The following is a 20,582-nucleotide window of genomic DNA, read 5'->3' as shown; positions in this document are numbered from 1 at the left end:
GTTTTGAGGTATAAGCAAATATTGCATTGCTTGCTGAATGAATCGATGTCAGATCATATATCGTGATGAAACATCTGATTTACACCCCTGTTAGAAATCTGTCTAAATCTGTGTTAAGTAATTAGTTTTTTTTCAAAAGTTTATCTGGAAGATAGCTCAAAGGGTAGAGATCAAGCCATGTGACTGTTTCACACTCATAAAGACTATGAAAAACTTATGATGAATTTAATAGGCATGCTCATTTGAGATTAACTGATTAAGTATATAAACTCATAGACATTTACCACCCACTTAACCTCACCAGTTAAGCCGAGAAAATTCCTGCCTTGAGCTGCATTGTTATTAACAATTAATTCAAGGTATAGCAGTTAATGGAGAAAAGGGACTAAGCAACCGGACTAGCCGAAGGCCAAATGCATGTTCAAGTTCTTGAGTCCAATGTTATTTTAAACTTTGACTTTAATTGTATGAACAAAAACAGTTGATTTTTTTAATGACAGAATTTCATTTTTAAGTGCACTTAAAAACCTTTAAAAATTCCTTTAAGTAGACTTTGGACTCTAACATGTCAAGTGTTTATTAAATATGCTCTATAGGGTTAATTTAGCTGTAAGTATATGCATAAATTATGATTTTTGACATTGGAAATGTATTGTATTGAAAATTCCCACGATTAATTAATAGAATCTGTTTAGGCCCAACTGACTGCTGTGAAGGCGAGTGTTAGATTTAGTCAAGCCAATATTTATTTACAAATCTGTTTTAGATCTAGACATTTTCTCATGCCCTTGCACAGCTGAATGAGTGAGTCTGGGCTAATCCAGCAACATTTGGTGCAGAGAGATGGCAGATGGTAAATGGGGTATTTTTAGGCTGTAGCCCTGCTCCCCCTATGAGTCCAAATTTTTAGCTTCTATACTGTAAACACTGTATGATACAAAAGCGCACATCTGTGGCATTAAGACCCAGCAGTGATTTAGTTACAATAATAACTGTGTTGGGCATTTTGCATTTAAATTAATAATTTAAATGGATAGATCACCTACAAATGAAAATTTTGTCATTATTTATTCACCCGTATGTCATTCCAAACCTGTATGACTTTCTTTTTTCTGTGGAACACAGAGGAAGATATCTTAAAAGAAAGAGAAAGCCATACAGGTTTGTATGGAAGCCTGTTTTCGCCACAGAATAAACAAAATAAAAAAGGTAACTGTGACTTTTTATCTCACAATTCACATTTTATTTTCCTTGCAATTCTAAGTTTACATCTCACAATTCTGACTTTTTTTAAAATCCGATTTTACATCTCACAATTCTGTTTTCCCCTCGCCACGGAATAAAAAACAAACAAAAAAAGGTAATTGCAACTTTTTATTTCACAGTTCTGGCTAGTATTCTTGAGGTTATATCTAACAGTTGAGACTTTTTGCTTCAGAATTGCACGATAACATTTGCATTGTGAGATAAAACACATTTACCTTTCACAATTACCTTTTTTTTTATTTAATACAAAAAAAAGTTTTTTGAGATGTAAATTCAGAATTCATAGAATACAAGTCAGGACAAGACAATAACATGGTGACATAATGTTAATTTTTGGGTGAACTATCTCTTTTAGTTCCTTATTTTTTTTTTTTTTTTCATTATTGCAATGCATCTGGATATTATATCTGAACAGCAACCAAAAGAAACACTATATGCATGATGCATGCTCATTGATCTGTTTTCCCCCTTTTTGTTTGACGTGGTTATTGTTTAGAAATATCAGTTTTGATCACAGTTACAAAAACCCTATCTGCTTAGCTTTTATTAAGTTAAGTTTCTCTTTTATTGTCTCCCTTAGGAGAAATTTGTCTTAGGCAACCGGAGGAGCAGATCAAACACACAGAAAAAACAAAATAATAAAAAATAAAAAATGACACCATTCCAAAACATATATAATTCCTACACAATCCTAATAATACACCAACATTACGTTACCCATCACATTACCCTCACCCACACAACAATTTCAATCACTTATTCAATAATTTGACAGATAATGGAATTAGAGAAAATGTGTATCTTTTCAGTTTACAGATTGGAACCCTATATCTCCTACCCGAGGGCATTAGCTCACACTCCTTATGGAGAATATGGCTTTGGTCACCAATAATTTTAAGACTCTGCTTCCTAACAGACCTCTCAAAAATGTCCTGAAGAGAAAGTGGAGACAACATACCAATTATTTTTCCAGCTCTTCTAACCACATTTTGAAGTTGTGACCTAAGTTTAACAGTAAAATTTCCAAACCATATTGTAAAACCATAACATATTATAGATTCAATAGCTGATCTGTAAAACAGTAACGTGTATATATATATATATATATATTTATATTAGTTAATACATTTACATTAGTTGATAATTATTGTAAATTATCATTATTATCAGTCAAATAATTGTAAACCCAACATCACACAGGAATATCACATTTATACAGCAATACATTTCCATTATTTTTAATTGATTTGTTTTACATTTATTTATTTTAATAGATTTTAATAATTGGACAATTATTCATATTTTCAAATTCATATTTGATGTATTTTATCTTGAACGTCGCATTATGAATTGATAATTATTGTAAAGATATTTTCTTGGAACAGAAGAACTTGAAACAGGAACATCACATTTACATGCAGAAATATTTATATTTGTTTTAGAGCATTTATTAATATTTAAATAAATTCAATACACTTATATAAAAATTTAATGTTTTATTTAACCTTTAACTTGGCAATATGAATTGATATTTATTGTAAATCTTGTAAAGTGAAACAGTAATATCACATTCACATGCCAATATATTTACACTTATTTTATATTACGATTTGTTTTAAAGCATTTATTCATATTTAAATACATTTAATACATGTATTTAAATTTAATACATTTATATTTTAATATTATATGTATTCATAATTAACCTTGAATTTGACAGTATGAATTGATAGTTATTATACATATATAATATGTATAATGTGTAGTCTATACATAATGTATCATATCATGTAACATGCTGGAACACATTTGTATGCTGAATACATAATACATTTACATTTAGTCACTTAGAAGACGCTTTTATCCAAAGCGACTTACAAATGAATACATTTTAATACATTTTAAATATTTGAATACATTTATTTACATTCTCATTTAATACATCTATTTTGTATTTTAATATTTAATGTATTTAATATGAACTTGAAATGATAAATTATTAGCTATTGTAAATCTCTTTTCTTGTAACTGCTCTCAGGAACGTCACATTTATATGGTGATATATTTTACAGGCTGAGCGGGGCTGAGTTTCCCAGAATCCTTGGGCTATAAAAATCCTCAAGAATCGTAAAACGATGGTAGCAGCTGACCTGCATATTAAATTGTGATCCTCAACTCCTGTGGCACAGACATTAAGTCCCAACAATCAATGATGAGGCATTTATAATTCAAGGCACAGAGAGAAACATTTTGATGTGTGAGCGTGACGGATAACGTTCTGTTGCCGTTGGCCGTGTTTTGTTTATTCATCGTGTAGCTGAATTTCTCTTTTCATCTATGTAGTCTTCTCCTCAGATTCATCATTTAATGCCAAACCGGTCTCAAGACTCTTGATTTGAATCTTCCTATGGAAAACAAACCAGTACGAGAGTGTATGTGTGTGGGTGTACAGAGAGAAAGGAGTCGCAGAGGATTTCTGGAGCAACAGATGGGTTCTGTTATTATCTGTAACAACAACAACAACAACAACAACAAAAAACTCCAATTATCTGCCTCGTTTTAATTACTGCCCTGTGAGCTTTGGCATGACCCAGACTATCGGCAACAGCTACAGTCAAGAGGCATTAATACTGCCAGATGGGATTTAAGGCCTTCTGTTAAACGCACACACAATGCCTACATCTGAACATGTATGTGGATATGCACACAAAGCCTTGTTTCTACAGTCTAACCACACTTGGATTATTCTCACAATGCTAATTTGCTTGCATTCAAATGCATCACATTAGTTTGAGATTGCTCTAGATGTGATATGCTAAATACATGGAACATTAAAGGAATATTCCGTGTTCAATTCAAGTTAGGCTCAAACTACAACATGTGGCATAATGCTGATTACCACAAAAATAGATTTGGACTTGTATTTGGTAACAGTCAGGCATTTACAGTGGAAGTGAATGGCATCAAGCTGTTAATGTTAAAATACTGTATTGCCACAACATGTAAACCATCCCTGCTGAAAAAAACAATAGAAACCATCACAGAATTTGTAATGGTTTTACTGGTTATAATGGGACTTGTATTGGTTTTAATGGAAACTGTAATGGTGCTTGTAGGTTTCTACTGGTAATTGGTCGCCTTCTATTAGTGGCTTGTTAATAAATCCTAATGGAATATGTTCCAAAACACACTACAGGAAACCATTTTTTAATGGTTTTAATGGTTAAAAGTTAATGGTTTGTAATGGTATTTGTAGTGAAAACCATTGGAATTTCTGTGATGGTCTCTATTGTTTTTTGTTTTGTTTTCAGCAGGGATATGCGTTTAGCATAATTTTAATGTGGACAAATCGCCAAGTATCCTACCTTTGTTGCCATAACAGCGTAACGCCAACAACTGTGTAGCTCACATAACAAACAGGTTCTAGCAGAAGAATTAATGGAAGTATAAAATTATAATATTTACATTAACTTTACTGTTTCAATGTTATGCACATTCTTTAGTTCTTTGTTTAGGCCTACTGTCAGTGCAAGCTTTGTTATTGTACGTAGGCCTATTTATTTCAGCACACTCCAAAGGTAGATAACTGGACGAAAATTCACTGGTTGCTTCAGGAGACGTGATTGTTTTTACCATAGCTATCCTTTGTCTCTTGAGTTTGTATGACAGTTTGCCTGAGGCTTGCTAGGGGGAGATGCAGTGCAGATTTAAAATCCGACCAGTAGGGGGCACTCACTACATTCTCAATGCACTGAGACATGCTCATTCAAATGGCTAAGTAATAATCAACTGTTCTATTAGACATAAATGTGAAAAAAAGCTATGCTTTGTGAGTGTGCTGTACGTCAAAATTAAACGATCTGCTAAAAAATGGCGTAAAAGCATCCCTTTGAACTGCATGTCCATGATAAATCTCTCTGGGGATAGATAGACTTAATAGACAGATAGATTTAATAGACTAGATCTGACAAATGCAAATATAACATATAAAAAGTGTCATAAACCGCATAATTTCTTTTACATTCCACTTTTTAGTGTCATATTTATACATTTGTCAGATCTGCTCTATATAGATGAAGCTCTTTATTGAAGATTCATCATGGAATGACCCTTCCTGATAATAATAATAATAATAGAAGTAGCTATTAGAGTAGCTATCAGTTAAAACCTCAGGTTATTTTGACATAATTTTTTAGCAGTGGGATATCCAGCACACTAACAAGGCAGCACGTTTGATATTTGATTCACGCAGTGTTAGGTTTGCATTTACTTTCTTTTACTACATTCTGTAATTAGCATCACTGGTGAAACTCTTCCTTCCTCACCACAGCCACAAAATATGTGTTTTCACTTCATTACAGAGTGTTTCATATCTTCACTGTCATCTGAGGTCTGCATTGAAGAAATCTGTGCTGCAGTCTCACTGTGGAGGGGGGAAAACATCAGAAGTATGTGTTTAGTCCTCACTGTGTTTGTGCCTGTGTCTACTACACTGCTAAACAAACAAACATAACCCAGAGTGCTTGTGAAAAGAGATAGATCTGTTGATGGAAACCAACTGAGCTGGAATATTGCGCATTGCATTTGTCACGGTTATTGTTTTGTGTATTTTTCTTGAGTGGTCTTGAGCATTTTTTCCCAAGACCAGCTATGGCCCCCAAGGCCAGCGGTGTCATATGGTTCTGCTTTGCTCACATTTAGCTTCATTGGGTCGATTTATTGTGGTCCAAATTGGCCTGGATATTGGGTAACTGAAGATTCGGGGACAGCAGGCGAATGGATGCAGAGCCTGAGGATATTAGGGTTATTCCTGCCCTGTTGCCAATATTGGCAGCCTCTTATGCTGTATGATCGCAGATAATCTGATCAATCATGTGCGGTGGTGTACGTTTGCGTACTGTACATCACCCCATAACCTAATTAAAAGAATAGTTCACCCAAAAATTAAAATGTATATTTATCCAAGATTTGTTTTTTCATTGGAACAGATTTAGAGAAATTTAACATTATATCACTTGCTCACAAATGGATCCTCTGCAGTGAATGGGTGCCATCAGAAAGAGAGTCCAAACAGCTGATAAAAACATCACAGCATTCCACAAGTATTCCAGACGACTTCTTGTGAAGTAAATATTTGCATGTTTGTAAGAAACAAATCCATCATTAAGGCATTTTTTTAACTTTAAACCACAGCTTCTGGCCAAATTACCAGTCCATAATAATAAAAATGCTTCCTCCAGTGAAAAAGTCCATCCCCTGTTGTCATCTCATATCAAAATCCACCACTGTATTTGTTTAGAACTCTTTTGGACTGTCTCTGCTTGTAAACAGTACTTGATCTGTGCATATTTTTCTCCTGATTCAGATGAGATTACTTTTTCACTGGAGAAAGCAATATCATAAAGGAATCATATTTTAGCTGCAAGCAACGTGTGGATTACTTGTGGAGTATTGTGATGTTTTTATCAGCTGTTTGAACTCTCATTCTGATGGCACCCATTCACTGCAGAGGACCCAATGGTGAGCAAGTGATGTAATGCTAAATTTCTCCAAATGTGTTTCCATGAAGAAACAAACTCATCTACATCCCGGATGGCCTGAGGATGAGTACATTTTCATTTTTGGGTGAACTATTCCTTTAAAATTATGTTTTCTATTTAGAATAGTAACATTAATTTATTGTCGTTGCCTGAATGTTATTTATTAGCATGCTTATTTGTTTTCTTAGTATTTTTGACTCCAGTTTGTGAAGAGAAAGCTGTAGGCTATGATTATATGCAATTTTAATCAACATTATCTTTGCACAGAATTCAATTTTGCTCCAAATGCAGTGCATAGGATGCTTGCATACATTCCGGCTTGACTCTTTATATGGATGAACAGATTATACTCTTTCCAGATATCAGCATCAAGGTCATGAGAGCTGTATTGTAACCCTCAAACTCTCCGCCATCTGGTTCTGGCATGAGATGTCATCGCTCTAGCTTTTTATCTCACATCTTATGTCTGGAATCATGTATGTGCTGGCTACATTTGGTATCAGTAACATAGAGGTTAGAGAAACAAATCATGACAAAGATGAAATATGATACATAAACTTCTGCCCTGAGACCATTTATCATTTAATAACATATTAGTGTGTGACCTTGGCCAGGCGGATACAGGAATTGGACTGAAACATATTTCACGTGGATGTAATATAACTTTGAAGACTTAGCCTTGCATCAGCAGTAAAAAAATAATTCACCTGCCACATCTGCCCCGTTCAGTGACTTTCTGTGTGTGTGATATGATTTTGAGGCTTTGTCATTTATTTAATCATTCTTTCTTTTTACACCCTCACACATCTGCATAAATAATTCAGCTTTTTAAACAGCCACACTCAGATAAGGCAAAACATTGAGTTTGGCACAAGTTGAGAGCACACCGTCTCACAGTGGATTGCGAGCATGAGTTGAACACAAGTAACATGAGTCCAGTACCCTTAGAACGTTTACTACAGGCTAGATGAAAAAAGATTAAATCTTTCTTGTGTCTGTTTTCGTAGTATTTCTGACTGGATTTTTGAAGAGGAAGAAAGTTGCTGGCTATGATTATGATTAACTTTAATCAACATTATCTTTGCACAGAATTCAGTTTTGTTGTAACTGCAGTGCATAGAATTCTAAAAGACATTCTTTATGGTTTGACTATTATATGAATGAACAGATTATGTATTTCATTTTTATATGTATTGTATTGCAATTTCTGGCTCTTCTGTGCAATTAAATTTTTTTTTTTTCCATTCTACATAAAATAACTATAATTTTATTATAATTTTAAAAATTAACAAAAGGACCACAAATGGCTATATATATATATATATACAGTATATATAATATTGGGATTTGTGGCTCTTGTGAGATTATTAAATGTACTTCTGCTTAAATTAAATGCTCTACACAGTCAAAATCGCTTTACACAGACTGACATCACTCATTAATCTAAAACATTCTGTCACCATATTCAAACTTTAAATAAACCTCATATGACTTCTGCAACAAACGCTATTTAATACTCTGACAAACCCGTGTAATTCATCAACACAGAATATCTGTTGTGATTTTACTGTTTACATTTCATTGTCGTTCCGTGACGTTCACTGGAATGCTTTCTCTGTGATTTTTGGAATGAGTCCAGTGTTGCACAAAACTCCGGAATCTTTGAAATGTCCTGTGAAGTTAACAGTCAGGTTCCATTACACAATCGCGGGGAACTCATCAAACTGTCCCTGAGTGGGCAGCAAGCATGCGAGATGGCTAGAAATACACCCCACCGCTCCTGGGCTGACATTTTTAGAAGCATTTTACCAAACTCCTCTGAACATTTATAGAGAGGTGAAACGAAAACCGTTGTCTCCAGGGCAACACAACGAAAGCTAAACGGTTACAGGAACCCATCGTGTATTTTCAGACAGAGTAGGCAGTTAGGCCTATCATTCAGCAGGCTGTCAAAGATAAATAAATTAACCCAGTTTTCTGTATGCTTTTTTCTTTCCAGAGGCTTTTAATGTTCCAGACACTCACACTAGCCAGTGTTTATTGCTCTGGGATCATGTCAGGTGTGGGTTGCTGGCGGGTCAGTGGCCGCGGTGTGTTCAGCACTCTGGGTGAGGTGAGATCTCTAATCTGCTCGCAGTTAGACCACCGTGACGACCTCATCACAGACTGCAGCTGCCTTACCAAACAAGGCCTTCAACTGTGGCACATAGACCACTGAGAAAAGAGAAATTAGACTCTTTTCTATTGCTCTATCTTCTCTTTTCTAACATTGTACACAATGACAATAATAATAAGTCAACTATAACAATAAAAAAGTTTAAAAAAACATGAGGCATGTTCTTAAGAATGTACATTTCTCAAGGTAATTTCAAGAAAATGCATAGAGAAAGAGAGAAATTACCTTGAAAAAGACATTTAAATCAAAAATAGTGATTAAGACAAGTAAAATATATATTAAACCAGCATGAACACAAAAAAATTCATTTCTGAGAACTTGCCACATGTTTTAAACTGGATTTTTAAGAAGATTTTTACTTGTTATTATAGGCTATATACAGTATATTCATAAATATTAAGCTTATTGGGGTGTCACTCTGCATGAGACTTTTACAATCTGAATTAATCTTGCTTTGTCATAAACAGGTATATTTATCTGATATTTTAATAGTCTTACTGACCTTGACGCATAGTTATGATGGTCCGCAGGAGTCCTCTCTGATATAATTTCCTGTTTTATGATACCCCCTGCATGTTTATTCAAGTTCATTAAACCACATGACTTTGATTTGGCAGACAACATTTTTTCCAATTTTAATAAGCAGTCAAGCAGTTTTGTTATGCCAAACTACTTAATAAGGTTTTCTTTCAAGAATTTCATTCTTTTAATGAGGTATTTTTCTTCATTATGATATCACTGTTGCATCACTGTCTGACATTTTCGATTTTATGCCATCCATAAAAAATCCAAATGAATTTTAATACAGAAAATAAAAGCATGCTTATCATAGAAGAGGCTTGTTCTAGTCGTATGTATGAATTTCCAAATAAATTAATAGATTAAAAAAAGCACAATATCATTGACCCAGCTACCAAGCTCCCCTCTCAGCACAATAGATTGTTAGACTGGTTCAAACCAGCTCCATTTTTATCAGCACTGGGCATCTACCAAGTTCAAATGACCTGTAATTGCATTTGCATTCACAAATGTTGAGTCAAGACTCCATGGAGAGTATATTTATTGAGACGCAAGTAATAATGGCTGTTGATTCAATTTGTACATGTGCTTGCGATTATAGCGAAAACAGTAAAGAAAGAGGCTTGGATTTGGGTGGCTGACAAAAGTCACCTAGGGCTCAGCTAATTGTTGTGTTTGGCACTTGCTGGATGAATTCTACTCATGAACAAATAAGGCTTTGGAGCTTTTAGACAGCTATATGATTGAGAATATGTAGACCATTAGGCTGTTTGGTTTCAAGCCAGCACAATGATCTATATGGTGCTTTGCGATATGGAATTATGGAGTGAAATCTCGTTACTGCAAGAACAAAAGCAAAGCTACTGTAAAGCCACTGTGTATTTGAAGCAATGGTCCGAAACTGAAGTATCCCATTCCATTAAAAACCTAGACATCTCTAATAATAATGGATATGAACATGGAATAAACTGCACGGCTATTCACCGGCTGCTATCAGGACCTGCAATCAAATCACAAGGAAATGGAGACATGATGGTTGGCTTGTGACTTCAAGTAATTCGATTGTGCTTGATCACATGCAATGCTGCCCCTGAGCTACGATATATGTCATTACCCAGAGATATCACAATGCACCTCATATTGTGGCATAATGGTGACCTCACTGTTCTTATCTCGCCCAATCACCCATATAAGCACCTAGCAACCAGCGCTAGCCTGGAGCGGAAGACAGGAACGTTATTTTAGCATCTCCACTAAGAATGAAGACTGTTTCAGAGTTAGCAGTACGCTGATTCAGGGTGATCTTTGGCTGCTTCTCTAGCAGGAGTAAGAGCTAAAAAATGTTGCTCTTCAAAGTTCTTTGTCTCTGATAAACTGCCTCGTTTCGTGTTCCCAACATGGTTTTGTGGCCCGGGTTTGAAGCAAATGCTCCATTTCAGAGCGGCAGTGTGGGATGAAAGCCAGGAAGAACAAAACTGTGCTTCTCTTTTTTTATTTATTTGTTGTCAGTTCCGTATCGCTCTCTTGCGAGAGCTTTACTTCAGATCAAATGTGGAGACGCGAACAAAGCGAGATGTTTCCCTCAAAGTTTCTTTGGCCTAATTTGATACTAGTGTGGGATGAAAGCCAGGAAGAACAAAACTGTGCTTCTCTTTTTTTATTTATTTGTTGTCAGTTCCGTATCGCTCTCTTGCGAGAGCTTTACTTCAGATCAAATGCGGAGACGCGAACAAAGCGAGATGTTTCCCTCAAAGTTTCTTTGGCCTAATCTGATACTTTTTATTAAAAGATCACAATAAGGAAAATCGTACTGGGTAACTGTGAACCATTGGGGCTCAGCCAATTCAATTACCCCAACTGTGACAGCAGCAAATCATATTGACTTTGTGTGCAAGGGCCAGAATTGTCACAATGGTTCTCGTGCTGTTAATGACTCTAAATCATGCACTATATATACCACACACCTAGATTTTTTCTTTTTCTGTGCGTAAACATAATTAGTTTGAGTCATGTTGAGGAAATGCTCATGTGTTCGTTAAGAGGGACTTTTTCAGGTGTGTTTATATCTGTCTGATAATGTCAGTCTATTTGACATTCATGTACCTGCCCAAGGCATCCTTAGCTTATCACCAACTCTTGAATATCTCTTTGCTGTTTGCACTGAGCCGACTCATCTATTGTTGTCTAGACTCCTTATAACTTGGAGGAGTATGATCACAGAAAGAGGAATGAGGGAAAGAAGAAGCGATAGGAGGAGAGGATTGTTATTATTACCCTCCCTAAATGTCTTATGAAAATCTCACCTGTATAATACTTTTTTTTTTAATCTTCAATTGAGACTGGCCCCAAAAAGCCACAGAAAGGAATAGAATATATTGGAGTGTTTTAATTGACTTGATACAGGCTATTATTTATCATTCTGCCACTGATATGCACATAACAGAAAGCAAATTATCATCTTGAGAGAGTTTAAGCCATCTTAAGGCATACTTGTTTCAAATTCAGTGTAAAGACAACGCAGCATAACACTGCACTAAAATATGAAAATATGGCATCTGGCTCTATTGCTGCTATGTATTATAAAACATTGTGCAAGAATCTGAATGGAAATGCTTTTATTCCTTGTTGCTTTCCGAAGTGTGTCAGACTGTAATTGTTCCTTTGTTGTGTTTTCATTGTAGTTGTGGTGTGAACTGTCATATTCTCAAAGAATTAACAATTAACAAAACTTTAGTAGTCCTAATAGTTACGTAACGTCCTTTGGTGTGAAACAAGTGTGCTGCAAACGTTTATGCGTGAACAGGCCTTAACTCCATCGCCCTCTAAGCTTTGTTACCGCCTGCACAATGCAGAATGGTATTTAAAGTCGAAATGGAACAGAAGTTGAGATCGTCTTTTCTTCCCTATTGGAGTACTTCTTAAACGAGAAAAGGGGCAATTGAGAATTAATTGAACAGGTTCCTGGAAAGGTGGGATTATTGTCCCGCCCTCGCGGCAGTGCACACGTCATCAGAGAAGAAATGTCATTGTGAGGAAGAGAGAAAGTGAATGTTTTGATTACCAGGGAACATATATACTTTTTTAAAATAATGTTGTGCACGGATAAATAATGAATAATAAACACTGCAGTATTGCATTAAAAATTAATGAAAAAAATAAATGGTCAAGTCTGATTCCATGGTGACCTTAAAATGGGACTGTGCTTAGGTCTGCAAAATTGCGTAAAATACGTTTCTAGCCTTAAACTTTTTTAACGTCAAAACAGAATATGTATTCTCCTTTTTTCATTTATAATGTAGGCTGTTGACATTTTTATTAATTATTATTTCATGTTTCAATATTCATATTTGTAGCTTATATTTTAAACTGCATTTGCAGTGAAAAGATGACTTTATTTTGAAGTTTTTCCAGCTCGCTCTCTCGGTCTCCAAATTAAATTCACTTACATTGCCACTTGCGCTTGCTTCTATGCCAAGACTAATCCCCTCATCCAAGTATCGCTGGTTTATTTCCTAACCCCAAGTGATTAACAACAAATTAATTCCGCTCCAGTCCGCAGCTCTATTCTGCGTCAGGTTTTGGCATTGACTTGCGTTTGAATAGCTGTGGGTGACAGACTTACAACAGCGCTGAGAGCAAACGCGCGATCTTTCTCTTTCAGACCAAACGCTGCGGGCTACACGCCGGGGATTGCGGGAAATATTACATTTCTACCGGACAATAAGAGTTTCCTTTAACGGATTCCAGAGTTTGGACTCAAATCGGAGGCTGCGTCGCGCGCCGCGCACCAAACAAACGAACGTGCCTTTTTGTCCACGCGCTCAGATGCGTGTTCATTCCACTGGCGCAGCACTGAATAACTATTGTAGCGGTAGGAGATTTATAAGGCAAGTGTTTCCAGCCCAGACAGACACGTTTTCATAAGGCACAGCTGGTTGCGCTGGCGTGGACTGTTTTTGCCATCATTTGTTAGACATAAGGCAGTTTATTCCCGTTTATTGCAAACGACTTCTTGGATACTGGATGGCTGTCCGAAGGGGAATACAACGGATGCAGGACCAAGCCGGGAATGCCAGTTGTTCACGAGCAGCATAAACGAGCTTTGTTGCGCGGTGTTTTTACCCGGGGACAGGTGTCGTTGTGTATGTTGGGGCGGGGGGTTAGTTGTTGGGGGTTCGGACACAGTTGTCTTAAGGATGTCAGATCAGGGATCAGATCTGCACATAGACAGGTGCGATAGAGAGGAGTAGATTTCACGCGGACCCCTCCTCTCTTCTCCTCTCAGTCATTCTGGATTATAGTCCCGAGGAGGCGAGTCATTCACAGAGAACCGGGCTCAACGTTTCCCGCGGCTGTTATCGGTAAGTGTGCTGGTTCTCCAAATTGTAAGCTTTTGTTCTGGATTGTAGTGGCTAGTTGTTACGGGTTTTTCCTCTCCATCTCAGTGTTGCGATGATGGGTTTGGTTCTGCGCGCGCCCCTGAATTGTGTTGTTTCTACACTAAGTAATTAGTCTTCGAGTATTGTTCAGACGTGTTATGATTCTTCCTTATGAGGTATTACGCTTATGTAATTAAAGAAATGCGTTTTTGTATTTAGACATGATTTAGAGAGTTGTTGGTCTTGATTTTGCCAATGAAATTCGGGTTGTGTTGAAGCCTTACGTATGGTGGAACAAAATTAAATAATTAACAGTTTTTCACATTTTACAGTAGCTGAGGTTCATTTGTCTTGAAAAAATTTGTTTTGGCAACAATAACACTTTACCTTCAGTATTTTCTTTTTATCAATATTGCAATTAGATTATGACATTATTTTATTAAATTCAAGTCTTAAAAGATTGTCTTCATTTTAGGTCTCTCATATGCCTCAATTTATTATTTTTATAGCTTTTTGCTCTCAGGTTGACTGCGTTTGTGCAGTCTTTTACAAGTGGTTATGTGCATTTCTCAAAACTGAGTGTACTTCCTCCAAACTCTTCACACAGTTATCTTTTCCATCTTGACACCGCAATTAATCTCAAATGCACTTAAATCACCTAAACAAATGAACTCATTCTGCCATAACCTAACTAACATTCACACACCCATCAAGACACTGAGCATTACAAGATCTTTTTTTAACCGAAACCAGAAGCCTTTTGTAAAACAAGAATGACAGCTCTTTATTGTGTTGCATGCAGCACAAGGGAAAAAAAACTCAAAAATTGTATGCAACAGCATGCCTTACTTTTTGCATACGGTAATTCCACTGTAAAATGTAGCTTTGATACTGTAAAACAAAAACAAGTGTCTGCACATATCCGTGCAACAGATCCACCTTAATCAAATGCACTGGCACCAATATACATATAATGTATCTATATCACTTGCTCTTGGCATGCCTGATCCGTCCCAGTCAGTCATGTTTACATGATATTTCAAAGATGGGCTCTTTTGAATTGATGATGATAATGAAATGACATGGCAAAATGTTGTCAGCTATAAGGGAAATCATGTGGTAGGCCTTGTTGGCCTGTTTCTTTCTTTTTTTCTTTATTAGAGTGGTATATGAGTTCGAGAAGATTTAATGAATTTTGAAAGATGTGGTCATTAAATGCAGTAACAAAATGATCTATAGTTTAGTCTGCATGTTCTTCTGGTTTTCTGACTGTCTGAAGATTTTTGAAAGCACACTAGGTATTTAGAAATGCAGTTCTGACCAAAACCAATTGTAAAAACTGTGAACGATAGCTGTTAAATGAAACGTGTCTAGGTGTCATTGTTCTTTCTTTCCCCATTCACCCTGTTTCTCATGAACTGACATTTAGAGCTGCATTTAAAAATAAAGGTTCCAATTACAACCAAAAGGATTTTGCAGCCGGATTTCATAGCAGGACCTATTTAATTCCACAAAGAGCCATTTATTCTGTGGTTCTTTAGGAAGACTATGTTCTTGTGCTTTTAGAACCCACCCAGTACACTGATCAGAAAACCCTATAATGAAACATCAAGAGCTCTTTTAGTGTCCAAAGAACCACATAGCTCATATAGAGCCCAATACGGTTTTTGATATAGGCAACTTGAATCTAAGAGAGTGTGTGTTTGCTTTAGTATGGTTGGTGGGTGTTTATGTGTGTTTGTTTTACTTGCCGTATCTTCCAGGTGTTTGAACATACACCTACTCAACAGCTGTTCGTATTCCACCAAGTAAGTGGGTCGCGCTGTGTCAGAATAGTATTTTTCATCTTCTTTTAAGTTTCTCAACATGAGGGTGAACTTTCATGAATGGCTGGCTCTTCAGCACCGGACTGTCTGCCGCCTCGCTGTGAGACACGGTTTTTGTCGTAGTCCCCGTTTCAAATTCAAATAGCCATTGCGCTGTCTTTTGTTATCCTTCAAGGTTTGTGGACTGGAAAAAGAGAAAGAAGTGAGTGAAGTCCCTAAGGGTGAAAGCATTTAAAAGAACCCAGGAGAGAGAGCAGATGAGAAAGGAAGTGAAAAGAGGATTTGCCATGTGGAGACGATGTCCTTTAGTGAAGGAAGGTAAGATATGGATAGGATAGCAGCCTGTTTTCTCCACCAACAACTCTGGCTTATTATGGACAAGAATTGTTCTTTGAAGCAAAAACTCAATTTTCTTACTGTCTACATGACTAAAGGTCTCAAGCTTGATAGCAGTCATTAGAGCTGTTCAGCTTTTGCATTGTGAATTGGGTTATTATCATCCATCTTCTTTGTTTGGTTTCAGTCCAGCTTAAGCGCTCACATTTTTTCATTTCGACAGTCCCTGAGGCCCATGATTCATGACTGAGGGTGGCATTTGTGTGAGCTTGCCATTGACCTCTTCGAGCGCACATACAAAACCACTCATTACACACTGAATTATCATTAGCACCACAGCACACAATGTGTGAAGTGCACAGGAAGTGTACGACTCGGAATAGATCGGTTTCAGTGTGCCCTTTTTAACTCCATTTGTTGCGCTGCACAGTTTTTATGAACAAGAAATGAAGCAGTCACTTGCTCTGTAGTTGGGTCAATGATGTATAAAAGTGCCCACGATATTTTAAAAATCTAGTTTAAAACATTTCATTTCCGCAAGTTCTTAGAAATTTGCTCTTTGTATTCATTTAAAAATACTATTTTTATAAAAAGCTTCAGTTTTATAACTCTAAAAATGTCAAGTGGTGTAACCATTAAAAAGTTTCCGTACAATACATGTGAGAGTACACATTATCCATTATTTTCCAAAAAGTTTTTAAATATTCTTTTAAAGGTGGTTGGAATTTCAATAAATGAATTAGGGCCTATGTGATATTTTAATAGACTTATTATCGACCTTGCCACATAGTTTATGAAATAATTTCCTGTACATTTTTTTTTTCATGGACCACATTATTTTTTTTTTAGTTTAAAAAAAAAATTATTTTAATATCAGGACTTTAGAATTTCACCCTAACATTTTAGCCTGTATGCCCCCTTCAAAAATGAATCATAAATTCATCAACATGTTTTAATTTCTGAATGAAAAAAACATGCTTATTATAAAACGGGTGTATTCAAGTCATTGTATGTGTGAATTACATTTTTAATGTATTTTTGAATAAACTGAGAGGACAAAAAGTTAGTAATGTCAATGACCCGGTTATGTTTCTGTTCTCATTCTCAACAACTTCAATTCTGCTGTTGCCATTGTCTTTAATGCACTTTACATCTTAACAGACTGTTCAGCTGAGCCGTTCTAATCCCCAGCAAACACAGAGCTGTTTTATTACCTGCCTTAGGTTGAGATGTGCAACCTTCCCAATGTGCTCTGAGCTCGAGCAACCCTCCTGCTGATTTTACTCCGATGTAATTTGAAGGATATTCTGAAATGTGATTGGGAGGGATTAGAAGAGGTGGATGAAGGGAAATAGAGAGAGTGTTCCAAGTTTTCTTGAATAGGTGCCCTGTTCAAGTTAGCCCTTTCCCCCCAACAGCCGCACTTCACCCCTCAGTGCAAGTTTTGAGGCCAGTGTGCCGAGGGAACAGGTGCTCCGGGCCCAGGGGGCACACGCGCGGACGAACACACATGCACGCTTACAGTTGCCCTTGGGGTTTTGCGTCACCTGCGGCTGCTTAGCCACCCCCGCCCCCCCGGTGGACCCTTTTCGAGGCGGTCCGTGGGCGTAGGGGTGCCGTTCACTCGTACTCCCCAATGCAGGGCCCCATAACTCCCTCCATGTCATTGGCGTCCTCTTTATCAGTCTTTTACTGTCATCCGGTTTCCTTCCCTTTTCTTTTTTTCCTTTTGTCAGCCCTCGATTTCTCCATATCTCAAACCCTTTCGCTGTCCCTCCCTTTTTGGCACAGAGCTCAGTCTTTCTTTCTCTCCCTACATCTTTCTGTCTCTCCCTCACACTTGTCTTGATGTCAGACCCTTCCAGACAGAGTGTTTTCTCTCAGTGTGCTGTCAGGCTAAAGGACACTGCCCACTGGGGCTCTGAAAGGAACAAATTGACCGGAACAATGTTCTCACTTAGCATGTAGAGCTTGCCGAAAGAGAAGGTGAGAAGCACGCTGGGCCCACTCAGAAACCGCATGTTGAGATGCCCAGCCGGTCTTTCACTGGCCTCGTCTTGCAATTCCCTGTTTTCCCATCACACGTTTATGCCTGCTGAAGGTTAGTGTAGGAGTCGCAGAGAGGGAGCGATAAACGCATTAACCAGTGACCTCTAAAAACCTTATTTCCCATGATTCTTCTGCCCCTGGAGGGTTAACCCTTCTCCTGACCTGCCATAAGGTGGTGCTGGAGGTCATGGCTCCTCCCATTAAAATGTAATGGAGCTTCTCTTCCATTCCCCCTCGGCGAAGACCCCTTCTCCCTGCAGTTTTATCACATATCCATCTTTCATCTTTTTCTTTTTCTTTTCTACTTTGTTTCTGATTTTTCACATCTTTCAAGTGGAGCCAAATAAGTGAGCTTAGAATTTACACAGCAAAAACCTCCTAATTAGGTGAGTGTGAACATTGTTACTTGGTCGGATGTTACTGTACATTGTGTTTCCTTTTACTTTAAGTTTCCTTTTGTTTCTTTTCTTTCCTGCTCTCCATTCTTGTCTTTTTCCTTGAATTAGTATCCTTTGTCCATTTATTTCCTTTTCTGCCTTTTCCTTGACTTTTCTTTTTCTTTTTCTTTTTTGCTGTCTTTTTCTTTTCCTTTTCCTTTCCTTGTGTCCTTTTGTTTTTTTTCGCTTACCATTTCTAATTTTTACTTTCTCTTCCTTTGACTTCTCCCTCCTTTTCCTTTCCTTGTTCTTTTTCCTTTTTTCTTTTGCTTTCCATCCCTTACTTTTACTTCCTTTTGCTTATATTTATACTTCCTTTTCTTTTTCCTTTTTCCCTTCCCTTCCCTTCCCTTCCCTTCCCTTCCCTTCCTTTCCTTTCCTTTCCTTTCCGTACCCTTTTCCTTCTACTTCCTTCTCATTTACCTTTCCATTTCTTCATGTTTTTCATTTCCTTTTTGTTTACTTTCTCATTTCCTTCACTTCCCATTCCCCTTTTTCAGAACACAGAGAGAGCTGTGAAAGGAGATGCTGAATGCGATTCTAGGCCTTCGGCTGAGAGAACGAGGTGATGAGAAAAGATGGTGGGCGACAGGAGATTGTTAGCCTGCATGGGCGTGAATAAACAGAGCAAGTGTGTGTGTGAGAGAGAGAGACAGACAGACAGAGGATGTGTGAGAGGGTAAGAAAGAGTGTATGTGTGTGACTGTGTTTCACTGCCGCCTTTGATTGGAGACACCAATCATCTCATTCTCAGGTGATCCAATCACAAGTGGTCAAATGAGACATCTGTGTTTACACCTGGTTTTTATTTGCATCTCAAATGTGCCTCTTGTGAACACTGTGATCGGATTTCAAGGGAGGGTCTCTAATTTAGTGATTTCTTATGCTAGTGTATCACTGAATGTTGATAAAGGGTATAAAAAAACTATTGCTTTCAAAAATGTAACGCATTTTGGTCTGAATTTCAGATGAATGCTTTGCATGATCTGTGTTGCTGCATGTTGATATCAGTCAAACCAGAGAAGTTCTGTGAATCCTTATGGATGTATGCATCCAATGGGCGTTCCCAGATTTTTTGTTTTGTATGATTTCTTTTAAACCCATATTTTAGACTAAATATTCCCACATTTTTAGTCATGAACCCCTTTGATGTAAAATATTTACTTGAATTACCCCATGCAATTTTAAGTTAATATTTCAGTTATTTAACAACACATTTGTAGATATTTGCTTCAGTGTTGATTATTATTATGAATATTTTTAAAATGTATTTGATTAATTATTAACTTTTCAATGACTCATGAACCCCCTTGCAGTTCCCTTACGATCCTTAGGGGGTTGCACGATAAATCGAAATAAAATCAAAATCGCGATTAGATAGAAGCTGCGATTGTCATGCGTATCTTTCAGTGAAGCACGGTTCTGTGATCAGTAGTAAATCTCCATCCGAAGGCCAGAGGGCGCTCTCGCGCGGAAAGTCCAGATAAGCCCCGCAGAAGAAACTCAGGAACAGAAGATTTAAATGCTTTCATTGATTCAACGTGACAAATGAACACACGACTATGGCAATATATGGTTTATCTGAGTTCTTAATATTATCATCTTCATTATAAAGTATATCTATAATGCAATGCTAATCAACATAGCCTTTATCACTGCTTAGAATACTATGAAATATGTTGCGTATAGGGCTGCCACTAATGACTATTTTTATTTCGATGAATCTATCGACTAATTTATCGATTAATCTAAGCGATTAATTTCCCACCCAAAAAATCGACTATTTTACTTAAGAATATTTTATTCAACTATATTTCATTAAACCAAATGAAATCCAAAAGTAAAAAGTAAAGTGCAACAAAGTGCAAGAAGCAAGTGTCCATCTCATAGTCCAAATCACTGAAATCAAAGTTCAGTATTATAGTGTAAGAGTGACAACATATCCACGTGTTCTAGTCTACTAATAATAAAATTATAATCAAAAAAACACTTTTTAAAGGAGTATTTACCAGAAATATTATTTACCAGAATTTATTTAGGAGAAAAATGTAAAT

The 20,582-nt window shown here is 36.8% G+C and overlaps 1 protein-coding gene across 2 annotated transcripts in view; it reads left to right on the top strand.

Moving 5' to 3' along the window:
* Positions 1 to 13,120: 13,120 nt before the first annotated feature.
* The window catches only part of LOC107657917 (semaphorin-6B-like), a 145,444-nt gene continuing 137,982 nt past the window's right edge, over positions 13,121 to 20,582 (top strand). For both annotated transcript variants that reach the window (XM_016446230.1, XM_016446231.1), the window contains exon 1: positions 13,121 to 13,862. The gene's annotated coding sequence lies outside the window, so the exon portion shown is untranslated. The remainder of the gene's footprint in view (positions 13,863 to 20,582) is intronic.

The sequence above is a fragment of the Sinocyclocheilus anshuiensis genome, unplaced genomic scaffold (genome assembly GCF_001515605.1).
Source record: "Sinocyclocheilus anshuiensis isolate Anshui unplaced genomic scaffold, SAMN03320099.WGS_v1.1 scaffold107, whole genome shotgun sequence".
Taxonomy (NCBI): domain Eukaryota; kingdom Metazoa; phylum Chordata; class Actinopteri; order Cypriniformes; family Cyprinidae; genus Sinocyclocheilus; species Sinocyclocheilus anshuiensis.
This window is presented reverse-complemented; position numbering and strand designations above follow the sequence as displayed.